The sequence below is a fragment of the Colias eurytheme genome, chromosome 19 (assembly GCF_061535395.1).
Source record: "Colias eurytheme isolate Ceu_HAF_F1 chromosome 19, ilColEury1 Martin Lab GWU primary, whole genome shotgun sequence".
NCBI lineage: Eukaryota > Metazoa > Arthropoda > Insecta > Lepidoptera > Pieridae > Colias > Colias eurytheme.
This window is the reverse complement of record NC_142998.1, coordinates 8,093,447-8,119,813: the sequence shown is the minus strand read 5'-3', so window position 1 is coordinate 8,119,813 and position 26,367 is coordinate 8,093,447. Positions and strand designations below refer to the sequence as shown.

Below are 26,367 nucleotides of genomic sequence, written 5' to 3'. Positions count from 1 at the left end.
ATTTATGCATAATTAATTATTATAAATTTATGTGTCTTAAGGGACACACCGCGCGCCATCTATTGAAATGGTTAACAACCATCTCAACCAATATGAAACACTTTTCAGTGAATACAATATTGTGACGATGGAACACGACCTTTTTTGTTGAAATTGATATTTTGGTTTTATGGCATTAAAATGCTTTATAAATATAAATTTATAAAGAATAGAAAAAATTCGATCACGAGGCGGGACTCGAACCCGCATCCTTTCGCGCCATTCCAGGGCGGATGCCTGACCAACTCAGCCACTCGTGACCCGCCAGAGCAATCGAATTTATTCTATTCTTTCAGTTTTATGTGTCTTAAGGGACACACCGCGCGCCATCTATTGAAATGGTTAACAACCATCTCAACCAATATGAAACACTTTTCAGTGAATACAATATTGTGACGATGGAACACGACCTTTTTTGTTGAAATTGATATTTTGTTTTTATGGCATTAAAATGCTATAATTTTTTATAAATATAAATTTATAAATAATGGAAAAAATGGTTAGTTATGGTAGTTATTGAGTTACAATAGACGTCTAATATACCAAATCTACATCTATAAAAGGAATCGAATTAATGCTTCTAATTCCTCAGCTGATAAAGAAATAGTACTAACTAGGAAAAACGTAATACAATTTGTCACATCGTTTCGCTAATTGAACGTAAACTTAATTGAGACATCACAATCCTTTTAAACCGATCAATATAATAAATTGCAAGAATCATTACCAAATTTTCAATTCACCCTATAACATTCAATACCAATCACGCCTATATTTATAACAATGGTAACAATAGTCAATCGCATTTCCCGGTATATAATTACAGCACCTTTGACAACGATCTGATGTTAACAGCATCCAGTGCTATTATAGTATCGCTAATGGCCAAGCTAAGCACGATTGTCGTATGGCTTTATTTTAATTAAGGGTGTAATGAAATAGCCATTGTCACACGTGCACAGTAGTCAAACGTAGGATCAATTCGCTCGAATTTACCTCTGCACTTTGTACTATAAACAGTTTGGGATTGAAATTATTCCTAGAATAGTAATAGAACGCCAATACTATCAAATAAACATTTTATGTTAGGTAATAGTTTTCTAATTACAATCATTTACTAACTTTAAGACAAAATTCGTTTTGAAAACATGCCCTATTTCATGCCTGTAAGTACTCAATATCTCTTTAGCATAAATTGATCGAAACTTTCCAAACAGGCATCATATTAAAACATACATATACACCAGACTAATCCGCACAAAAATCCAGCCAACGCGGACCAAAATCACAAAAGTTTAAATCAAAACGACAGCATCCAGCCAACTTTTAATTGCGGCACCGGTTATACAGAACATATTACGAGTTTAATGAATTTCGCTTAGACGCTGGCCAATTTATATCGAATATTTGTTATGACGTTAACAAGTCAAGTTAAACATTTGCCGGCGTTTGAACACAAGCGCAAACACAACATCCCGACTGTATAAGGTTGTTGGTGTTTAATGTTGCTGCCATCGTTGAACTCATTATGCATTGAGTGGATATACCCTTGTATTTTATAAAGGCGGACGTAACATTGTTTTCATGCGAATCGATCTTAAATTCGTGAACAGTAAAGAATGGGCAGGAAGCGGCGAAGAAAGCAGTACTTGATGAAAACGGATTAGGGTAAATAAAATACAATAACATTTCTAATACCACATTCAACGGATATTCATTATTGTTATAACACAGATTTATCACCACTTCCATAATTAATACTTCACACACGCTCATACAACCACCACCTCGCTCTACAAGACACACACACACACAAATCCCCGCACCCGCAGTGGCACCTAGACAGAACACTTACGCTGACGTTTCCAATTGAATCGCTCCAGTCACACAGAAACGTAGAAGAATGCACGTAGCAATTCCCCGACATTAGACCGGAGTGTAATTTGTACAAGCACGGCAATAATATTAAAACTTACAGTTCTTTTTAAAACGAGCAATGTGCTGCTTTTTGGTAATTTAATGTAACGTTGTTTTAAGTAGTTATAGAGAAACTAGCTGTGCCATGCGGACGCACCCGTGCGCAATTATTTCTACAGCTTATGTGTTATTCTGATATATATAAGCTACATCTCTGCCAAATAATATAAAAATTCGTAAAGTACCTAGTCATAAAAACAATTCACAATTTATTATACAATAAAGTCCAACAATTATCTAGATAACGTCAATGTAGATTGATTACAGAAATCCAGATATAATTATCATACGGGCATATTCAGTTTGATGTGAGATTTCATGCATTAGATGTTCTGAATTCCGTGTGTATGTATACTCATTACTCGGTACTACACAAGTACACGAGTTCAATTAATTTAGTATTATCATGTAATAATCACATGACATGTCGTTTATAATGAACTACATTTAGGTACATAGCATTGAGAGAATTAGTGGGTTAAGTCCTCATTTCACTCCGTCAAAATACGAAATAAATAAACATACTTAAAGATCGCATTACATTTCTATATAAACACCAAAACAACTAAGTAAAATCCTATTTATAATTTAAATACTGCAACAAATTTTAAAGTTTAGTTTAGCGACATGTTAGGAAATTTTCAAGAGGCAAGTTTTCCTTTCAATATACGTATGATGTATTAATTAACATCTTTTGAATGATCCTAAATATAGAACATCCATTTAATAACCAGTTGAATGGAATTAATAACCGCCATCTGCGCGCAATTAATAAATGACCTAAATATATTTATAGTACCGGATGATCAATCATAAACCTGAATACACAGCTATCTTTCAAAAGCTTACTAAACAAACAAAAACATGTTGATTAAACCAAAAACGATAGCGCGTTAATTTTTACGTTCAAACTTATTAAATAGTATCAACCTTGTCTTGAAAAGAAAATAATTGCTCGGTGAAACAGATGTGAAATGCATCTACCCCATATCACGTCAAATAAAGAGGAGACTGCACACAATTCATTATATTAAACCAGTATAAAATTTAATAAACATTTGCGGTCACCTTCCCTCACATCTTCACTGTAAAACCGTGCAAAGCTAACGAGCACGGGCCGCACTGGCTCAGGTTCAAATTGCAAACGTAATCACACTACACAATCGCCAAACAGCGTGCTTAGGACGTGATCAATTTGAACCGGGCTCCAATTAGACGTCGCTGGGCCGCCGTACACCTACGTACCTGCTGCCTACAGAGGTGAGCGCACCACTAATCTTAAATTATTAAACGACCACTGCGACGTTCACTTTGCTTAAACCAACGGGTTAAACCTACCCCAATTCCCCTCCTACAAATTGACTTATGTCTCAATGCGACGCGGTCGACCCTCTGCTAAATTACAAAAACATCGCTCCAATAGCTTTTGCATGCTTGAGTTACAAAATTTGTGGGGATTATCGTGTTTCAGTTTGCGACCTAACGTGAACGCATAGAGCTGATTTTGTACAAAATAATCCAACTAGGTCAGGAGAAAATCCATTAAAGTAAGTTCTATGAAGCAAGCGTATTCCCTAGAGTTCACCTTTGGACAATACTTTATTTATTACGAAAATATAGAGTATCTCAATGAAATACTTACATATATAAATAGATAATTACTTGGGAATATAATATGAATATGAACCTTTGAAGGTAATGTTATTTAATAGAACTGAAGATATCAAACTCATTTTATAAAGAAGAGAATTGAATAAAAACCGAGTAAAGGTTATGTCTTTGCTTAGTAAGCCATGTTAATTTGTCTCTATACCACAGAAACATAAAAAGTATGCTTAACCATAGATATTAATTTTTATAAGAATATGAAATATGGTACGATAAACATCGATATCTGAGTGTCCCAAATCAGATTTTTTCCGTATAATATTCTAAATATGTCATTTCATTGTGCCACAGCCGCATAAGCCAACGTCATCACTTAAAGCAAATAGCAGAAGCAACCGACCAAAAAATTAAGAGCTCCACCCGCACGAACCTGTTATAGAAATAATATAGAGTTAAACCGAAACGGAGGATCAAATAATGCTGGCAATCGCAGGCCAACACGAATACATTCGTTTGCTTAGTGACATATGACTATTGCAATTTCTGAATGTAGGATCGTTACTGCTTCGTGCTATGGAGGGCTGTTATGTATCGGAGCTATCGTCGTTAGTAATAATTTATCACCACGCCGGCTACGATATTGAGGGGAACTTTGAAAATGGACAATGTATGGTTTTGGAGAAGAAAAACGCATTTTAATAACTGTCCGCTGCCTCGGATGCTGGAGATATGTGTGTGGACAGTATCGTCTATTTTCTAATATAACACGATACGTTCTAGTGTTTTGTTTAGTGTTACAAGAAAGTTTACGCCACGTTTAAACGAAGAGTGCAGATGAGAAATAAAGTTAAAAAAGAGACCTACCTGTTTTAATGTTAAAATACAAAACGCTATTCATATATCGTTTCCGTATTATTTTATTCATAGAAAATATTAATAATATTATAGAAACAACCCAAGACGTTCTATAACAACTGCGCCAGAAATTTGATAGCGATAAAATTTTTAAAACACACATCCGTAAATTAATTTCTAGAACGTTCTTCGAATACTAAAGACGCCATGAATCAACCGAACTCAACGATCATACGATGTCGCCGGCAATTAGACGGGACTAATTACGTGACATCAATGCTGCAGTCGATTAAGCGGGTCCACACAGAGCGAGCAGCCTCGCGAAGCAATGCTGCGCGAATCTTTCGGTCTGTGTGGACGTGGTATTTTTATTAGCGAGGAGGCAATAGAGCAGACGCTACACATAGTAAGATATCAGCATCGTTTTTATGCACCTTCAACGTCAGAGATATTGCGACTGTATTGCCGGCCTTTTTAAGTAGAAATTCGCTAAATTGGTTCCATATGTCCGCTGAGCGCGGAAATTCACACGCGCGATTTCCTCGGACGAACCACGATCTAGCTGCTTTGCTCAGCGATTGCTTCACGAGGCTGCTCGCTATGTGGATCCGCCTATTACCAACCACGCTCATTACTGCATCACGTTTTATAAGAAAACCATTAATTTACTTTAGCTGCGAGCCATTTGTTATTTATCTGAACATATATTTTATTTGAACAATATCAAAGAATGTGATAGAAATAAGAACTAATTGCTATAAACTTCTTCAGAACTTCTTAGCTTAATAAATTATCGCATCCCATCCAGATCAACACGCTCAAAAGACTTATTTCATATACCGACCGCCAGAACCAATACGGGTCTTCGTGTGCCTCTTCACAGAATGTCCAGTTTTTATAATACCTACCTATATGAATGATCTTGATATGTTTTCTTGTTCCTCTTCGTCTTACAAAATGAATGTAAAAAAATTGCTATTGAACATGTAAGAATGTTAATGTGTAAAGATTTTGCAAATACTTGTTTACCTCCGTTTTTATGTACGCATGATAAATATTACTTCTTGTCGCTCTTACTGCTGAGTGTTGGCAAAAATAATAACATATGTTCCCAGTGAAAACACTATAAGGAGGCATTTTCATGTATCTTTAGTTAATAAGATTTTTTTTGTTTTATATATCTCTGTCTTTGTCTCTGTATGTTTTCCAATAAAGAAAATAAAAATAAAAAATAAAAATAAAAATATAATTTTGAGCAAAATAATCCATACTAATATTATAAATGCGAAAGTAACTCTGTCTGTCTGTCTGTTACTCAATCACGCCTAAACTACTGACCCAATTTGCATGAAATTTGGTATGGAGATGTTTTGATACCCGAGAAAGGACATAGGCTACCTTTTATTGCGAAATAATATGTACCACGGGCGAAGCCGGGGCGGACCTCTAGTAATATTATAAATGCGAAAGTGTGTTTATTAGTTTTAATGTGACATGGCCATGGGTAACTTTTGACATCGGTGAAACGACTCATACTAATGCGAATTTATCAGGAAAATTTCTATGCGTCGGGAAAATTTCTATAAGCCAGGAAAATTTCTATACGTCAGGAAAATTTCTATACGTCAGGAAAATTTATATGCGTCGGGAAAATTTCTATAAGCCAGGAAAATTTCTATAAGTCAGGAAAATTTCTATACGTCTGGAAAATTTCTATATGCCAGGAAAATTTCTATAAGCCCGCAAAATTACTATAAGCCAGGAAAATTTATATACGTTAGGAAAATTTCTATACGCCAGGAAAATTTTTATATACCAGGAAAATTTCTATAAGTCAGGAAAATTTGTATAAGTCAAAAAAAATTATATACGCCAGGAAAATTTCGATACGCCAGGAAAATTTCGATATGCCAGGAAAATTTCTATACGCCAGGAAAATTTCTATATGCCAGGAAAATTTCTATACGCCAGGAAAATTTCTTTACGTCAGGAAAAATCCATAAGTCGGGAAAATTTCGATAAGACAGGAAAATCTCTGTGGGGAAAATTTCTATAATTCAGGAAAATTTCGATAAGTCAATAAAAAATAATATTATAAATAAATTATGATATATACGTATTTAAGGCGGTAGAAACGATTCAACTATAAATTTTAATTTAAACATGGTATGCATAATAAATAACCTTATATTTCTACTACTAATTAATACAACGGTTCCGTGAAATGGGAGAGGATACGGAAGATTGCTCTAAACCGTTGTTAGGCGATTGTGAAGGTAATATTATTATTTATTTAATTAAGTATTTGATTTGATAGATAAATTAAAAATTGATCTATCAAATCAAATACTTAATTATATTTATATTTTTATCTTTGCGTATACTTTCTACCTACCTACCTCCTATTTCTAGTTTATTATTTATCCTTCTATCAGTTGGTTGCCTGGAAGAGATCACTCTTAAGTGATAAGGCCGCCTTCTGTGCTGTTTTTCTTTTAGAATAAGTTTTGTTTGTATTTTATGTATTTTGGCAGCACAATAAAGAGTATAAATAAATAATAAATAAATAAAAAATTTAATCAGAGAGATGATGTATAAAGCAGTTTTAATCCTGCTAATATTATAAATGCGAAAGTTTGTGAGGATGTATGTGTGTGTGTGTGTGTGTGTGTGTGTGTTTGTTACTCTTTCACGCAAATACTACTGAACCGATTACAATGAAATTGAGCACACATATAGAAGGTAACTTGGATTAACACATAGGGTAGGTTTTTATCCCGGAAATCCCACGGGAACGGGAACTATGCGGGTTTTCCTTTGAAAACGCGGGCGAAGCCGCGGGCGGAAATCTAGTACTGCAATAAAATCCAATTATAGATGATATAATGTTGACAGATGGAGGAACAACGCCATAATCATAACTGCAACATTTTACAACATTCATTTATAAGAAAATCACCAATTTACTGTTGCTGCAAGGCATTTCTTGTTCGTTTGAAAATGTGACTTGATGTTCAACCATAATAATTCTTTAGCTGGCAGCTATTTGATGATTATATGATAGAGTTATTGATAATATTAATAGTTCCGTAAATATTACAAATGTTAAAGGAACTAAATCACGGCTGTTAGCTGTAGAAAATAATTAGTTCAGAACATAAGTTACATTTTACCCGGATAGGTACTACGCGAATGAAGACGCATGTTATAAATAAACAATTTACCAATTTTTTAACAAGGTACTCGATGGGTTTTAGTTACTTATCTGAGCCATTATATACTTTATTTTAGGGATTGTTACTAGTAATTCCTATTGTTATGTTATGTATGTGTTATTAATAAATGAAATTACCTGTAAATAACGTCGGCGGAGATTTTCATTTTTTAAAAACTCATTCTATTAATATGAGTATATTATGGCGATAAAATCTTTCCCATTCACATTCAAAATATTCACTTTAAAAACAAAACTAAGAAATAAAAGTTAACGCGAGATCATTTTTAAACACTCACAAGAGGCTAGACGTTAAACTAAACAGTTTTTAAGAATGGCTCCGGAGGGGTCGTATTTATTTAACAAACTACTGGCTGGAGTGGAGTTATTTTTCTTTTTGAGAGAAAAAATTAACTGTCTTATATGAAATAATCTTATGCACCTATTAGGAATATTAGCGTACAGAATTAATCTTTTATAACTATAAATAAAAGATAGCAGACAAATCCCACGATTACCAAACTAGGCAAAACTTATGACCCTATAACCACTAGACCATCGATAAAATTTTGTCTTTGATTTTACACAAATAATAATTTAAAACAGGAACATTTGGTATAACCAATATTTTTAAAGTAGCCGATACGGTAATTGAACAATAAGCTGGTTAAATATTTTCTCACAAAAAGCATCCCAATTTACGGCAAGTCGCGACCGAGCGGTAAGCTTTTAGAATTAGGTCATCAGCGCATTAAGGCTTTAACTTCAAATTTTAATATTCATGATGCAGTCTAGATTCCGAGTAAGCAATTCAGTTTGGCCACACATCGGGGAAAATTTAAAATCACTACCTTCGTGAAATGTATTCTTACTTGCAAGTAACAAAATACAGATCTACTGGGCACTGGAAAATCCAAAACTTCAGGACTGAATCGTTTTAGAAAATTGTCTGTGATTGTTTTTTAAATACTTGTCTGATAAAAATATTGCAACTAGTATTTCTTCAGAATCATCTTTATATGATGAATATCAAACTGTTTACACAGTAATTATAAGAAGCTTTTCACAAACATACGCCCTCATAGAACCAGTAAAATATCTTATATCTATCTCAGTGACTACAAAACGAGGCAACCACGAAGAATTCCGCTACAGAACATCGCCGCATACCTACCCTGTACCGTTCCCTATTCCCATCTAACTTTAGTGTTATTGTCGAGACCTAATGACTGCGCTCGTTTCTTACACGGCTTCAAGAAAATAATTGTAAGAGTACACCGTCACCGTACATTAATTACCGCGGAGGTAGACGGCAAACTCGACTAGACAGCAGCACTTCAATGTAGCGCTAGACGCGACTTACCTTAAATTGAATTAAAGTTTTGGAGGCAAAAATATAAAGTCACTGTTGTCAGGTAAACGTGGCAAATATTAATTAAACACAAAAAGGACAAGATGTTTATATGCTTTACTTATCGCTAGGGATATCTATGCAACTGTATACAACGAATTATAATTTGTAGTTCTGTTCATTTCCAAGCAACAGTTCTTATTACAATTATAGCTACTTACACCTGCTAATTATGCTATATAAACAATATCTCATCACGAGTTTATCTAGCGAAAACTTTCAGCTTAATGTTTTCGTTCCAAACAGCTCTTCACCAGAAGTTCATTTAAGTGCCAAGATTGAAATAAAGGGAAAATTAAGACTAGCGTTGTGGAAATTTTGTAATGAAAACCGTGATCGTAACGGCTCGAAAAGCGGCGTGGAAATGAGCAACATAAACTGTGGAACAACCGAATGAATTTACGATCGTCGATACCGATGCTTTATATTTTTAATCATGGCGCTGACGCTTGATTAAATACGTAATTATTGCAAATAATGCGTATCTTTCCCATTGTGGGGCGAACAATGCATTTTTATATCAGTATGGAAATCCATCTTACTGTTTGTTGTGTGTGATACATTTTTATCATTCACATTTTTCAATTTCAATACTGAAGTGTACAATAGAATGTGAGCTGAACACGGGGGGCGATTAATAAGGAATGGGCAATGTTTAATTTCACGCGTGTTGGTATTTTGTTTCGGGGTGGTATTCCTTCAGATAAGCGTGGCGAACGAACCGTACTCCGGCAGCGACTGTTTTGACAGTTTGACAGACGCTGGAGAAAGACAGTATCGCGCTGCATGTAACACTTGGACAGTTTGTGTAATTACAGGTTATGATTATAGTAATACGCTCAGTTTATTTGTAATATTTACTTGCACTTTAAAAAAAAATATTTGTTTGTGTAGGTATATTATAAGTATACAGAGATAAAGTTAGGAGGAATAGGATAAAAAGTAGCCTATTTGCGACTGTACCAAATGTCCTGCATCCCTACAGCTGCTTTTGCGTAAAAGAACAGCAAACAAACATTTTTACAACTTTCATTTTTACGATATTAGTATAAAGGTATATTTCATTTTTAAGATAGTAGGAGTCGTAATATATAAATATCAAACTAATTTTAATAAGTTAAAATTATGTACTAACGTAACGCTTAAATAAAAATAAACATGTTTAATTCGTATGTGTATTACGCTTTTAGATCAAGGGCGTATATTATTACGTTTATTACAATTCCGTCCCACATAATGAGACTAGACAAAACATTTCTTTGAGAAAATAACGATAATTTGCACAGTACAAATAAAAATAAGTAACACAATCAGCATGGAATATCCGACCAAATCAGGCGGCAATCCAATTAAATACATTATGTTCCCACGCAAGCTAATATTCAATTCCGTTCAGAAAAACCGAAAATAGACGGAAAAAGGACGCAATTACCGATAAAATCTTCCTAATTATATCAGAGCGTCTACATTAGAAATATAAATGAGAGCGTAGCGGATCTCTTTGAGTCCCGACACCTAATTCGCAACTCTTATCTTTAGGACATTTTCCCAAATCAGCTATTCATTAATTGCACGTCAATCTGATATCTACGAGCTACGAACTTCGAGCCATCGATTAGCGTAATAACTTCGTGTCGTACAATAAAATATTGGATCATCTGATATTTCTTGACTCGTAATAATTCGCTAGAATATCGACATAATGTCGATTACTCGATATTTTCGCAATATGTTATGTGAGCGGGCTAAAGAATAATGTACCAATAATACCAATATAAAGATAATCATTAATCACATTTATATATACGTCTATTCTATTCTTATTGTATTACTATTATTGGCAAGCTATTTATCGTTTATATAATGAAGAAACAGAAGACAAAATACCTACTAAGACTCATTTGTTGCCACTTTACTTTAACACTCACATATATTCGTCAAAGTGTACTTAATAGTTACTTATTAAAAAATCTATTTATTGAACTACAATCGACTACATTCCTTTACTTAAGGACATCTTATCTATACTAGCATAAATATTTAGTTCTAGGTCACAACTCACAATGACATGAATTCCTTATACTTACAACAATACCACACATATACACACCTACATATACGTACACATCCCTAAAACACATTTCACAAGAACAAAAAGGTAATTCATTCACAAATGTAAAGTGAACCTTAAAGTGTGTACTCAAGTCAAAGCCGACGATTTGCTTTGTTTGTCGTTTCACCGCGACCATGTTTGATTTTCTTTTCCGTATTAGCCTCTCTTCCCTTCCACTTAAAACATTTACTTCAGGAGTATTTTCTAAATTTACCACAAACGCTTTAATGTAAAATGCTTTTTAATAGCACCAACAATAAAGATACCACATGAACAAGTTATACAGATAAATTCTACTATTGCTTCCCCATTAAAGTAAGACTTACATAAAAGCCACCAGCCTATTCAATATAAAATATAAGCCAACTAATACAAATGTATGCCAACCCACACAACATTTGGATATTATAAACTCCGCAGTCACAGTTCAAACAAAACACAATTCAGAGTACACAAACGCGACCAAAGTTTTACAACAGTTAGAATGTTTATGAGTGCATTTGATGCCCGACACATAAATCTTGGCCCGTGCCAAAACTCCCGCACATAAGTCTCTCGGAAAATAGAAGTAATGCTGAGTGTAAAAAATGTAGAAAAATGCGACTCAGCGGGGTCTGGTGTCAATATACAAAACATAAAAAGATTTAGTGCTGTGAACATCGTGATGAAGTGGTAGATGTTTAACGCACAAATATTTTATTATTTATTGATGTAGATATATTATGTATACCAAAAATGTCGATATTTTGATGCATTAAGTACCTAGATCGATGCCAACCCGCACTTATAGGAGGCCCGTGTCCCAGCAGCGGGAACGTAGATGGGCTGATGTTGAAGTAGATCGATTATCGCGTAAACGTTTGGCTTACGAAGTAACTATTCTCTAATCTGTGGTTTGGCGCATTGACTTCTTTTCACACCGAACACCAATACACATCCGACTTAGCAGTTTACAGAATGCTAATGAAGTACATACACTTGTCAGTATTAAACGATCATTGAAATAGGTGCAATAAACATGCAATGCCTTACTTTACTTCAGTTCCATAAAATTTATATCTGACACTAATAAATATTCAAAACAAAACTTTGCTGCAGCGTAGCATATTGCTACACTTACCGTCTAATGAAAATTAGAATTATTTTGCTCCTATTTTAGCTCATACGACACAGCACTACCTATGTACCTTTATCATAATCAATTTTACTGTTTATTTTCAGCACTTCGAGCATATTGCTTAAACCGTACATTATTAACAGAGCCGAGTGCGAGTTTCTTAGCTCAAAGTAAGTTTTTGGCGACTGTCCGAGCATACGAGCTCTGGACAAACATACTGAACGATTACTCGCTCGGATGCCAGCTTAGCACGCTTGCTTTCACTTAAATTGCTTTGCGGGCAAACTTCGCAACACTTCTATTTAGTTTCAAACGATATTCTTTGCTTGTGTGGACGAGATATTGTCATGAGCTTGGTCAACGATTTGTTAACCTAGATACCAAATTGTAATGGCCAAAACTTCACATATTCAATGTGGTATCGCAAATCTGATTAAGTGAAGCTGAGCTTGACACACATAAGTAATTGTACAAACTGTTTATTGTTGAGTAGTGAACATGTTTAAACGGTATTACAATAGAATTAACTCCGACGTTTTGTAATCCTTTTCTGCAGTAGTAATCACTGCATTACTAACACGATAGAGAATCAACAAATTTAGTTTAATCAATTTTGTTCGCATCATAGCCGAAATATTGTTAATCAGGAATGAGAATTTTTAACATCACAATAAAATGAACAGTGTAACAATATATATAATGACAAAACTTTACTAAAATGTATCAACTCGCAAGTAGGATTAGCCTGTACAACTGAAAAAAAAAAACAAAACAAAAAGCTCCGTTCCGCGGCGGCTGGCCACAAAGGCCTGAAATAGGCGCTGCGGTCCGTACTTTTCCGTTCATTTAAACATTTCTCAACACATACATCAGTAGCGAACAAAAAACACAACCACCTGTAGTGCGTGGGGACCCATTCACCCTACAAAAGGTACTTTGAGTTTTGCGATCCTTTCGCGGTGTTTCTTTAAAGGGCAAAAACGACGAGGGCGGACCCTTTCGGCCTTACACCGCTTTAGTGGCACATGCATTCCTATACACGGTACACTATACAGCACCCGCAGTCTTGCGTAAAGTGCGTGCTGTTAATGTTATTCATGGATTTCATTTCAAAGGCGTGAAAAGACCTGAAACTATAATTTAACTTTTTATCGGGGCTACAATATATTATGGAGCTATTTCTATTCCATTCATATGTATTATACCATTTCATCTAAAAGCTATGCCTAAGCCTGATATTCGAAATACAATTTGTTGCGGAACTAATACATGAAGGATCAGTTCAGCTGTGGTTTAAGGACGACGTTTCGGGCTCTTTACAGCAAGCTATGTTAGCAGCAAACAGTTTTTAATATCGAAAAGTATAATTTGTACAAAAGATATACACGAGACACGACTGAAATACAATTTAAATATGTCCTAAATTATATATAAGTTTCATACAAACAACATATGAACAAAGAAGTGCAATACGCTATCTCTCTGCTGTAACAGCCAATGCCTTGCAATCTAATTCGTTTTCGACTTAAGGACAAACACGGTTGAACTTTAAGTAGTATTTAGTTACACACAAGAAAGTAGCGATTGTTAGGCAAGTTTTAATGAGCCAACTTCGGGTGTAACTAACCGGGGCAACTTTTAATTGTGGCTTCTAACATCCGCTAACCGACATTAAGGCCTGAAATAATTTAAAACAGCAATAAAACATAGTTTAATGTGCCAAGTGTAAAAAATACGGGTGAAGTTTGCCAGTAAATAAAGTTAATATTAAGTTTACAAGTTGTTTAGTTTTTATTTGTATCAACTTGTCTATCAATCTTCATTTGGATGTTATAAAAGAAATTAACGCTTGAACATTATTTTTGTTATTATTTCTTATTAAATAAATTTTAGCACTAACTACACTTAGCTATTAATATACAGAGTAAGAGTCACTACCACATTGTTACGTTATTTTATTTTAATACCTTATAAGTACATAGGTACCACTTTCTTTATTCTCGTAGCAAATTGTGTGCCTAAACACGAGTGTTTAACAGACACTTTTTACCATTCTTTTACCATTTTACCATTCATAACTCAAATCCTAAAACACACCTACCAATATCTTAAAAAACCAATCAGCATCATTTAAAATAACCGCAAAACTAGGCCCGCACGTCCATACATCACGCGCACCTTATCGCGTCGTCCGTAATCGAACTTCATAATTTACCCCCATGTAAATATCGGCAATTGAATGGATCGCGCTGGACAAGATTAATGATAAGCGAAATGGAATATTTATTGGCTAGTCGTGTAGTAGTAGTGTCACGCAATGAGTGTCTATTGGCTGACCATCAGTTCTTGTATTTGGAGGTAAATAATTGGGTTAATAGATATTTTTGTGTCGATATAAATGTATACTACAATACTGAAATAGCGGCGACTTTCCTCTTAAGAAACAGCACATAAACCAAAATAATAAATAGGCACCTTAATTAGTACGTTACTTAAATCACTGGTCCATAAAATATTGCCGTTCCTTTAGTTCCAACTAGTTTCCTATATTATAATAAAAATATGTATAATATGTATTTACAAATTCGTCAAGCCCCTCTCGCGGTTTAAAGTGAAAATTTGTAAAGCAGATAGACAAAAACCCTACTATAATATTATGAGTACAGAATATGAACGCTAGAAATAGTAAAATTATTCCTATCATAGCCTTCTATTACGATCAAAACAGTCCCAGTAAATACATTTATTTCTTTTTATATCCAGGAAGCCACACAAACGCACTCACACAATCACAAGGGCGAGAGCAACTCGAGACGAGGTAAAGGGCCTGTCTGCGAACTCTCCGCGAAATAGCCGCATTTCAAACATTTAAGTCGCTGAATATAAAACACTCGCTTCTGCGGCAAGAAATTATAAAATGTCAAATGGAGATCCACATTTCTCCTTTTGTCGCTACATTTCATACCGAGACGCTCGTTATTTATGGTACCAATAAAAACTGCTCAAGCAATCTTGAAACATAGAAGCCGTGTTCTGTAGTTATTTTTTATAATCATTTACCACGAGCATTCGCTTGTAATAAAAATATTCAGTTAACGGAAACTGTAATGATACAGAAAAATAAAGATCTTATTTCAATTTAAAAACCATCAGGTAAAAATAAAATGTTTTCAGTTTTAAATAAGCCACATGTTTATTTATACTTTAAAAACATTTTCTTAAGATGTGTTCACACTTCGTCACCCCAAAATTGCTCAACACTCCACGTAACACGCCAAATTAGAAGACACTCGCACCCTTCCTTTAATATTAACATTAAATTTGAGCGGTGAAAACAATTTCATTATTGAATTACACACTCGCTGTATGGGGAAGGGTTATTAAAAAAGAAACAGGATTTATGCTTCGGATATTTACACAGGTTGGAAATTGTAATCAATTTTAATAATATCAATCTAAGTAATAAATTTGTTTTGTAATATAGGTATTTGTAAAACAAAAATTTAAAACAACTTTAACGTACGGAAGCCAACACTGTTCGTCTAATAATAATTCAAGACCAAGTCATAGTCTTAGTCAATATGCAAAAAATCATTACTGATACAAGAAGCTCCTTGACCAGCATGTACAACAGTTATAACTCTAATACACTATCAAATTATCAATAAACATCCCTACAACATTACCCGTTTACATCTAGACCGGGATCCCTCGCCCTTTTTCGTAAGTGATTACTAACAAGCTAAATTTTCGTCAGTAGCTTCATTTTGACGAGACGCCCAACATTAGCTAGTACAAAAATTTCGTAAGTGGTAGCTAACAGGGGTAATGAGAACATAATTTGTTGATTTAGTGGTTATCAAAAATTCATTACTAACTGGTTTTTTTATTTATAATTCTTATAATAATAATCTAAATTAGCCGAAAAAATATTTGTCCTACAAAATGCTAGGTTTGATCAACGAGGTCCCATTTTTGCAACATGTACTATTTACGAGGTTATGAAAAATTATTACTAACCAGCTGATTTTTTTTTGTTGGTTAGTTAATAATTATATAATTTAACGCCCACATTGTCCTACACATTACGTGGAACGTTTTTCTAGTCCTAGACTCCTAAGTTGTCCATACCACAGGACCATTTTTTTTATTAGTAACTGTAGGACAAAAGTATCACGTGATACATTAGTGTGTTTTTTATCCGAATAAAACAATGTCCTACAAAAAAACTGGTATGCATCCGTAGTCCTACAATAATCGTAATTTTCCTTTTTCCTATGTGCAACATGAGGTAAAGTGAAAATATATTTATTGAAATAAATCAACTTTATTATGTAACATACATGAAAAAGTAGATATTTTTATATAAAAAAGTAATTAATTTTCATCTGACTCATCAGAAAAATATTCATCCTCACTACTGGCATCACTCTCCTCATCTTCATCAGTATCTTCTTCATTCTGATCTTCCGTGGTATCTAAATCTGTAATAATATGAAAAAATTAATTAATGTCGCCGAAAAATTAAAAACCAAATTTCAATAATATTAATAGGGTACCTTGCAATTGAGAAGATAATTCTTCAAAGGATGGGCTTTGAGGACCATCAAACCAATAATACTCGTATTTACCATCAATTATTGTCCATCCATAATTTTCAGGTACTTTATCTGTGGGGCACCGCATGTGTGCATTACACCATACATTGCTGATGAATACCGTTCTTTTAATTTGTTGCAACAATTCTTGTTTTGTTGGTGGCAAACTGGAAGGATCATATCCTATAATATTTTTTTTTAATACTTTTTCACTTCCACCTTTTGATCTATAGCCTTTTTCAAATAGTTCATACCGTCCTCTGTTGATATCATTTTTGGTTTTTAATGAGTACACTCTACATACATACTCTTCAATAATTCGAACTATTTCATTTGACGTTGTTAATACTGTATGATCACTTCGTAGGAGTTGAATAAAAGCCTCTTGAAAATTTTTATTTTTCTTAAAAATACTGAAAGGTCTTTTTTTTCCTTTACGGAAAAAAGCGGGATTGTAATCATTTCCTGTAAAAATATGGCATATAGCTTTTTTTTTTAAGTGTACGACCATGTGCTTTTTTAGATTTACGCTCTGTGGAAAATCATCAAAAACAATTGGGCATTTCCAAATATAATTGTGCTCTCTGACTCTCAATGGAGAAAATGAGAAGCACGCGGTTAAATTAACTTCTGTATTAAGAAGGGTTTATACTTGTTTCTTTATTGCATCCGTTGAGATAAATAGTAAGGTCCTTGTTGCACTTGAACGATAAATGCAAATTTTGTCTATAAAATACTCTTAAACATTTTTATTTGTTTAAGAGCATTTTATGGACAAACTGAACGATAAACCCTTCTTAAATGTATATATATATATATTTATATATTATACTTCAAAATTTTTAGTAAAATATGTAAAGCACAATGTACTTTGTAAAATTATTGTTTACAAAAAAAATAGCTATAATTTTATCATGCTTTTTATATAATTATGTGAAAACTTCTACTTAATAAATTATTTATCATATAGGGTAAAACACCCAGTAGCTGCTCAGCGATCAGTAACTGCTTACTCCATGTATTTGTATATCTATATTCATATATATAGATATACAAATTCCTGAGCAACGGCTGCGTGCTTTACCTTATTTTGAAAATAAAATTAAAAAATATTCAATCGACTTACCGTTGATAACACAAATATTGAGATTTCACTCTGAATTCCTTATAACAAGAGGAATGATACCCGATTATGTCGTCATTCCAATTTTCCGGTAATACGACATTACTATATTTATGTTTATGATGCTTTCGAGCAGACAAAAAAGTTCGACAAGAAAGCAAAATTTCTTGAGAAAATTTCTTGATCTCTTCGCGTTTCTCTCTAAAGCGAGGGTTATCACACAATACACTGCATAAAAAACACTCCGTTTTTGCTGAGCAATTAAAAAAAAATGTAAGTTATTTCAGAGCATCGACCACACAACGACCACACAACAAATAGTTATATTATAATATAAAATGTTAAGTTTTTGTAATAAAATAATATGAATACTATAACACTAAAAATGAAAATCGAGGTTAAGCAAGGGGCATAATTTAGATGGGTGACCGATTTTTTGCAGATTTGTTGTTCTTTAGCCTGTTTGTACGGAACCCTCAGTGTCGCGAGTCCGACTCACGCTGGCCTTATTTTTATTAATATGTATTAACATCGTATTCAATTTCCAATGATAAAGTATGTGTATACAAAATACCTATAGCGATAAAGTATGTGAATACAAAATATATCGATAAAGATATCGATATACAAATTTACTATGTCTCATCTCTAGGACATTTGGTGACCTTGAATTAGCCAATGAGAATGCAGCGCCCCGCTTCACCATACCTCAAGTTGTTGACAGATTGAACTTAGTACATACAAGCTAACATTAGGCGTCTAGTGGTTGTGTGGTCGATGTTTCAGAGCGTCCAACACGTGGTCAACAGAAAAAAACAGCACGGTTATAGTCGGCTTCAGCATGGAGTAACTAAACACAGTACGCAGCATCGCGCGCATGCGTACTAATATAACTAAACTCCAATAGAAAAATGTACAGAATGAATAGATTTTTATTGTTATGAATTTCAAATTCCATTGGAGGATCAGCAAAATATACCATGCAATTTGTAGGACAATGTGGGCGTTAAATTATATAATTATTAACTAACCAACAAAAAAAAAATCAGCTGGTTAGTAATAATTTTTCATGACCTCGTAAATAGTACATGTTGCAAAAATGGGACCTCGTTGATCAAACCTAGCATTTTGTAGGACAAATATTTTTTCGGCTACTTTAGATTATTATTATAAGAATTATAAATTAAAAAACCAGTTAGTAATAAATTTTTGATAACCACTAAATCAACAAATTATGTCCTCATTACCCCTGTTAGCTACCACAATCGAGCATTTTCGTAAAGGAAATTCTTGGGCGTCTCATTGAAACGAAGCTACTCACGAAGTTTCAACTTGATACTAATTATTTTTACATCTAGTATTTGTACTACAACCTAAGAGTGTCGGACTAGAAAAACGTTCCACGTAATGTGTAGGACAATGCGGGCGTTAAATTATATAATTATTTACTAACCAACAAAAAAAAAATCAGCTGGTTAGTAATAATTTTTCATGACCTCGTAAATAGTACATGTTGCAAAAATGGGACCTCGTTGATCAAACCTAGCATTTTGTAGGACAAATATTTTTTCGGCTAATTTAGATTATTATTATAAGAATTATAAATAAAAAAACCAGTTAGTAATGAATTTTTGATAACCACTAAATCAACAAATTATGTTCTCATTACCCCTGTTAGCTACCACTTACGAAATTTTTGTACTAGCTAATGTTGGGCGTCTCGTCAAAATGAAGCTACTGACGAAAATTTAGCTTGTTAGTAATCACTTACGAAAAAGGGCGAGGGATCCCGGTCTAATCATATCGTCATGACACCGCATTAATACATACGACATCGCATCACGCGACATGTCGTGTCGTCCCCGTGTCGCAAACGCGTAATTACACCACCGATACATCCCAAGATAGCCTCTTGTTCCACGCTTGTGTGTCAAGGAATCATTAGCAATAAGTAATTGAGTGATTTACGACACGCAATCGTAGGAAATTCAATTGGTTATGGGTAACCAATTACTTGTTGGTGAGAATGATAATGCTATTGATTTATAATCATACGTTTTAGTATTGACGATGCATGCTTAACTGTTTGACTACGTATATTATTCAGCTAGTCAATTGATTTATCTCTATAAAATTGTTGAAAGTAACACGTATAAAAGCACACCTATCTCCTAACTGAAAATATCAAGCAGCAAGTTTTTTTTATTATAATTTTCACCGCCAAAGTATTAAATAACAATAGGAATAAAACAATATAAACGCAAAAAACGCAATCTTAGTACAAAGGGCAGCCACAAAAATCGCAACCGCTCAGATTTTTGTTTTTTCTGAAGAAGAGAAAGAAATACTTATGAAGCTTTTCCAAGAAATTTTTTATACTAATTAACTTTTTAAAATTAAAACTTTGAGAAGCAGATATTTTACGCAGACACTCAAGATAAGTTTTTGGTGCCAATTGGCACAAATCCTAAAGTATCACTTTCTTTTATTTGCCAAAGTGCTTAAATTTATTAAATATCAGCTAGAAACTTTATGTCGTACATTGTGTATATTTATTTGAGAAATCTCACGTTAAGCTCGATTATTTATTAATTCACCTCGGCTTGACATGGCCTGATATTTAGAAACAGTTTTGTGCGGAATATATCATCTCAATGTGTCCATTAAATTGTACATAAGTAACAATAAGCATAACATTTCAATAAAATTACAATATCGTTATACCTAGTTCACTATCTATTACGAAAACAAGAAGACCCTTGTTTTGAACTATTACAATTACATTAATATCGTGAAATTCTCCATACTTATATAAAATGAGACGATACCAATACGTTACATTCCTCACACGGCCGTGATCTCCGCTAAGCCACCGCAAGCCTTGCTCCCAGTCAAGTCATCCATACAGCGTGGTTTCAGGATCGAGATTACATTACACACCGATAAAATCTCACTAGCATTCTAGTCTAGCGAACAATTCATACCTGTTCACAATGGGCAGCGTTGGCCGAGTAGAGGCAATCACGACAGTGTAGAGGGCCTAATGTCTATGATCGACCTTTATAATTATTGTAGATGTTTATTCATAATGGCCTCATTGGCGGCCAACATCGACGATTATTCGTTGGACCAACGCTGCCCATTGTGAAAAGGGCCTATACAAATTGACTAGAGATTTCTCCAAAACTCCGCGCCTCCATTAAAAATGTACATTACAAGTAAATTATCGGAGACGGCTCGAAGCGTAATTTGTTTGGGTACCTTCATCAAATTAAAGTCAGACTAATTCAATCTTTTGGAACTTCGTTTTTGTTTGGACACTTGGTTTTTTCGCTTAATGGATTTTGATTACAGATTAATTCAAATTAGAACTTTTTATCAACAGAGTATATACTTCATAAACTGTATTTTAAAGACGTTGTAGCCTTGGAAACAGTGAAACTCGGTCAAAATTTATTCGGTACAAGAAAAGAAGGAAAATGCTATAGACAGTGGCATTTGGCAATAAATATACCTATATGTGGTGTAGGTTATCGCTTCTCGCGATGCTTTAGGGGACTATAAGCCCTCAAATCTTTTTCATTCTATTATATCATGGGATCAACATCTCTAACATCTGCGGGCCTATTGCAAGTACCTAAAATACATATTTCATAGTAGACAAATCAAATAACGGATTGTAAAATCTTTTGTTACAAAGTTCTAGTACTTTCACATTCACACTGCTCATATAGCCCTTCTTATGTATTACAGAAACGACAACATGCGCATTCATTTTTTTTGTTGCCTCTTAATTTTAGAATACTTCTAATTCCCGAATCATCTATAATGATTAACGATAACAAACAAACGGACACGGCTTCATATCAGAGGATCAGCGATCACTTGAATATGTATGCGCATACATACCGAGACCATCCTCGTTGTCTCTCGTTGATTTATTCAGATCAATTTCAAGTGGACGCCGGCAATCATGACGTGCGGACAATAACTAGAATTGCATATCAATGTTGCACATGAATTACGATTTACGATTCGAATATACTACGTTTTATTAGCTGTACCTACAGCTTGAAATAATGTTCCCAAACTACGTACTGATCAACTTTGATATTTTGTAGATTAGAACCAAAAAATCCTTTAATTATAAATTGTTATCATTTTAGCTATCTTTTGATCGAACGAAATCGATGTGTTTTCATTAAAAAAGCTGTAACACATTTTGGATTTTTACCTTTGTTAGTGGGAAATCCAATTACGTTACATAATCGACGTTCACAAATTTTTCAGTCAACCTTCAAAAAACAAATAAATATTCAGATTAAGTATGAAAGCTTCGAGAGCATTTTTCATCTTATTAATTCCATATTAACCTACCTACGACCTATGTTTTTTTTAATCTTTATTTAATACGAGAGTTTGATAACGACCTTTGTTGTATCACTCGAATTGCTTTACATTAACAATGTTCAGAACAGTACCTACATAATTTCATTTAGTTTTTATTTTTATTTCATTATAATACATTACACTGCGAGTCCTTGTTCCCCGCAAATGCTAACTATTGAATAGAATAGAAGCATCTTAAGCGTCGGTTATTGCACCTACTAAGTTCAGAGTGCAAGTCATAAAGCGAACATGCGGGGCTTACCAACTTCCCGAAGAGCGCCCATTTGCCCGCCGAAACACGACACGAATGTACGTACAGATATATAGCTCCGACATTTATTTCCACGTGTAATTTTGCAACGTCAGCGCTGAATGCACTAAAAATGTAATGTTCGCGCAATTTATAAGTGCACGGATTCGGTTTTGTAATTTATGCGGGTGCAGCGTAAGATCTGCGACTTGATATTAAGATAAGTAATAGGTTAGTGGCAAACTCAAACCCTTAATGGTCTGTTCCACAGCTTCTGGATAAGTTACGTTTATTTTATGATATTATGGGTGGTATATAGTATCGGTAACTTGTAAAAACTATCCGAAGTATCATTAGGTTACGTGTCATGGCAAAGAAAACAATATTTTGAACATTGATACTGCTTTTTGTAACACCATTCCCGCTGTCAATCAGTATCTTATCAGTGCAAATAATGAACAGCAAAATATGAATAGCAAACTAAATCTTCATCCTTTTATCCATCACGAAATCCACTAACTAAAACCTACACCAATTATCTATCTATACATACATATTAGTACACAGTTCTTATCTCCACATCATCAGAGGTTGTTACACTCGTAACGACTGCACTCGGCACCAATAATTGAGGAAATAATGACATCGTGTACAATGAACAATGAACTTCGCGAGGAACAAGCGCTTTTTGTACCCGGTTCAATAGACAACCACGGGAAAAAACAGTGAGATTGTTTTACTAAGGTCATATTAACTATTAACTAGATACTATAGCTATTCTTTATCTGGGTATCGATTAATTTTTATTTCTCAAAACAAATGAACGATTGAAATACATAATGATAAGTGGCATATTTGTTTCTATAAAATAGCCGCAAATCATTATTGATACCAGAGACACTTCAGAAATTTTATGGATTTATTTATTTAAAAATTGTAGGGGCGGGACTGATCACTTAACATCAGCCCTTTGCTCTGACACTTAAAACCACTTAATAAAATATTACGTTCCGAATAAAGTCACCGCATAATGACATACAAAACATCTTAATTTAACATAATACAAAATAAGATGCAGTTATGCATACTCTTACTCTTGAACTAGTTAAGCATAGTGCCTTAGAAGCGAAGTTTCCCCACTCTACATAATACGTACACTCGTACTTATAGGCCAAAACATTTCAGTAAAATATTAATTCCTAAACAGTAAACAGAGCATCGTTCACAAACCGATAAGTCGTGATTTATGGCTTTGCCCCGACAGTATTATTTCGTAGCATATGACATCGTTGAATATTCATGCACACATATCATTAACATCATGTAAATTAGACATGGCTGACGTCGAAATACATCTAATTTAAACTTAACCCATGATTAGATCGTCAGTGTCACATTCCGCTGACAGTGATTAGCAACCAGCTATTTGACTGGCTTGTCTCGTAAGCCTGCGTGAGCTACTGATATCTTATATTGTATTTGTAGCGTCGAAATACGCGATAATAACTAATATGTGCATAATAATACAAATATACATTTAAAGTGGATACTCGTTTCACTGAACAATTATAAAACTGAAGTCCTGTTCCGAGCTTTATAGTCGCAACCGAGAATCAAACCCATCCTCAGTTCTATGCTCACGTGTAAACTACTGTACAAACGGATCGGTCAAGGAACTATAGTTAACAAGAAAAATAACAATGTAGGATTGTATATGATATGCTATACAAAGATTGTTATATACTGTGAACATTGACGTGGGCTAAAATAAAATAAAATTTTACAAATATAATTGTTTTGGAAAAAATAACTCAAACACATTTTCTAGTAACGAGCATTGAACCCACGCCATCAGTTAAGACAGAAAAGGTCACTAAATTTTGCGAATCATCAATCATATTGAATTCTAAAAATATTATATCAAAGACTAACATTTACACATATTTTCAGACTGGCACATTATTAATAATTGACGATGGAAATAGGATATCGTTACGTATTTATAGCATAAATATATATAACCGACCGAAAGCGTGTTTTGCTTAAACAATATATTCTATGATAATCCTTTATATCCACCACAACTAACACATAACAGACTGCGCCATAATAACAAAATTCCTATTGAATAGAAATACCCGATACCCCCCGGGTGCTATCTATAAATTAAATACTGCAGCATTTTGTCAAAGCCCCGAAGGTACAGGCAAAATTAATCTAGGAACAGGGGTGGCGTTTAATCAAGAAACTTCGATTGCTGTAAGAAAATCCCCAGCAAGTAATATCCTCTACAAAGGACATCGTGACAGTGGAAAAATTTGCCTCTAGGTGTCCATAATCTCAAGTTTAGCCGCGCATTACCGTGACGCCCTTTATCCGGATTGCGAGTTCCCGTTTAATCTCATCACAGCCTAGTGCCTACCGAGTTAAACCGTGATCGCGGATAAAAACTCGACCCTGCCCAAACCACTACTCTGATATAATAAAAACATTCAAATTTCACAGTGTTCATTGAATATGCCACGTTTTTACGATATTGATATGGAAAAAATATTCACAGCACCCATACGCTGCTATAGTAAAATAAAACGTTACGTATACATAAACGTTGTTTGCTATCAATTTCAAATCTGTAGCTCAACATTTTTTATTTATAAATAAACCAAATATGGACATAAAAGAAATAGTAAACACTTTTATAAGAAACCTACATTAGTATTCCTACCACTTAAGATCACAGAATTCATCGTTAGCTCTCACACTAAGATAACCTGAGCCTCGGAGGCTGAGACGCTTACAAAAGATCTCGAGGGCAATAACCTCTTTTATCTTAAATCAAGTCTATACAAGGCTGTACTAACTGACAGATTAATCAATAGAAGGCACTCTGAATTACGTAGAGTGTAAACAATACATAGTAAGGACTTGTGTGTTACAAAAGTGCCCTCCAAATATAAACTATGAAATAAATGTAATTTTAGCACAATAAAATGTTCTTTCACAAATAACAATAAAGAAATAAAAAAAATTTGGAAAATCCAAAAGTGCACGCCTCATAATTTTTTTTTAATAAATATTTATTAACTATTATTTTTGTTTATTTAATAACAATTAAACCACATCGAATCAGACCCTGAAAAATGAAAGGGTTCTATTCCTGAGCATACTCAAGCGTAAGAGAAAAAAAAAGACTCGATTAGTAAAGTATTTCGGTCGCTATCGTGTTAACAAGAAAATCCTCCGCACATACAGACACACGGACGTCCAAGACAGAACTTTTTTAAACTGTTTTTTAACTAGTTTAAATAACAAAAATGACATCAAAAATATCATGAACGTTAAAAATAGTGTTTTTTCTTAATATGTGTGTGTGTATGTATTATCTTACAAGTGCAATGTATGATACATAAAGACATTTTAAGTTTGAAAAATCAGATGTTTTGCGCGAAGTGACAGTAGTACCCACCTCAACGCTTCGCTTATGAGGCGTGCAATAGTATTATAAATATTACATACAAAGAAACAAATACTTATAAATACAATTTGCAGTATTTACCTTATACAGTAATGAAGGGTAAGATAATCATTATTTCAATAAATTTTATAGAAGCTTCCCTAAACTTATTACGTCTTAGTAAATGAACATCTAGACTTATTAGATCTGTCCCTGTCT

At 33.9% G+C, this 26,367-nt stretch overlaps 1 protein-coding gene and 1 long non-coding RNA gene across 3 annotated transcripts in view; both read right to left on the bottom strand.

Moving 5' to 3' along the window:
• LOC149900274 (furin-like protease 2) overlaps positions 1 to 26,367 on the bottom strand; it is a 208,452-nt gene that overhangs the window by 89,272 nt on the left and 92,813 nt on the right. The gene's annotated exons all lie outside the window — the stretch shown is intronic.
• LOC149900275 (uncharacterized) lies at positions 16,712 to 17,160 on the bottom strand. Its single transcript, XR_016457847.1, has 2 exons — positions 16,894 to 17,160; positions 16,712 to 16,818 (listed from the first exon to the last, which is right to left on the bottom strand). It is a non-coding gene; the product is annotated as an uncharacterized LOC149900275 (long non-coding RNA).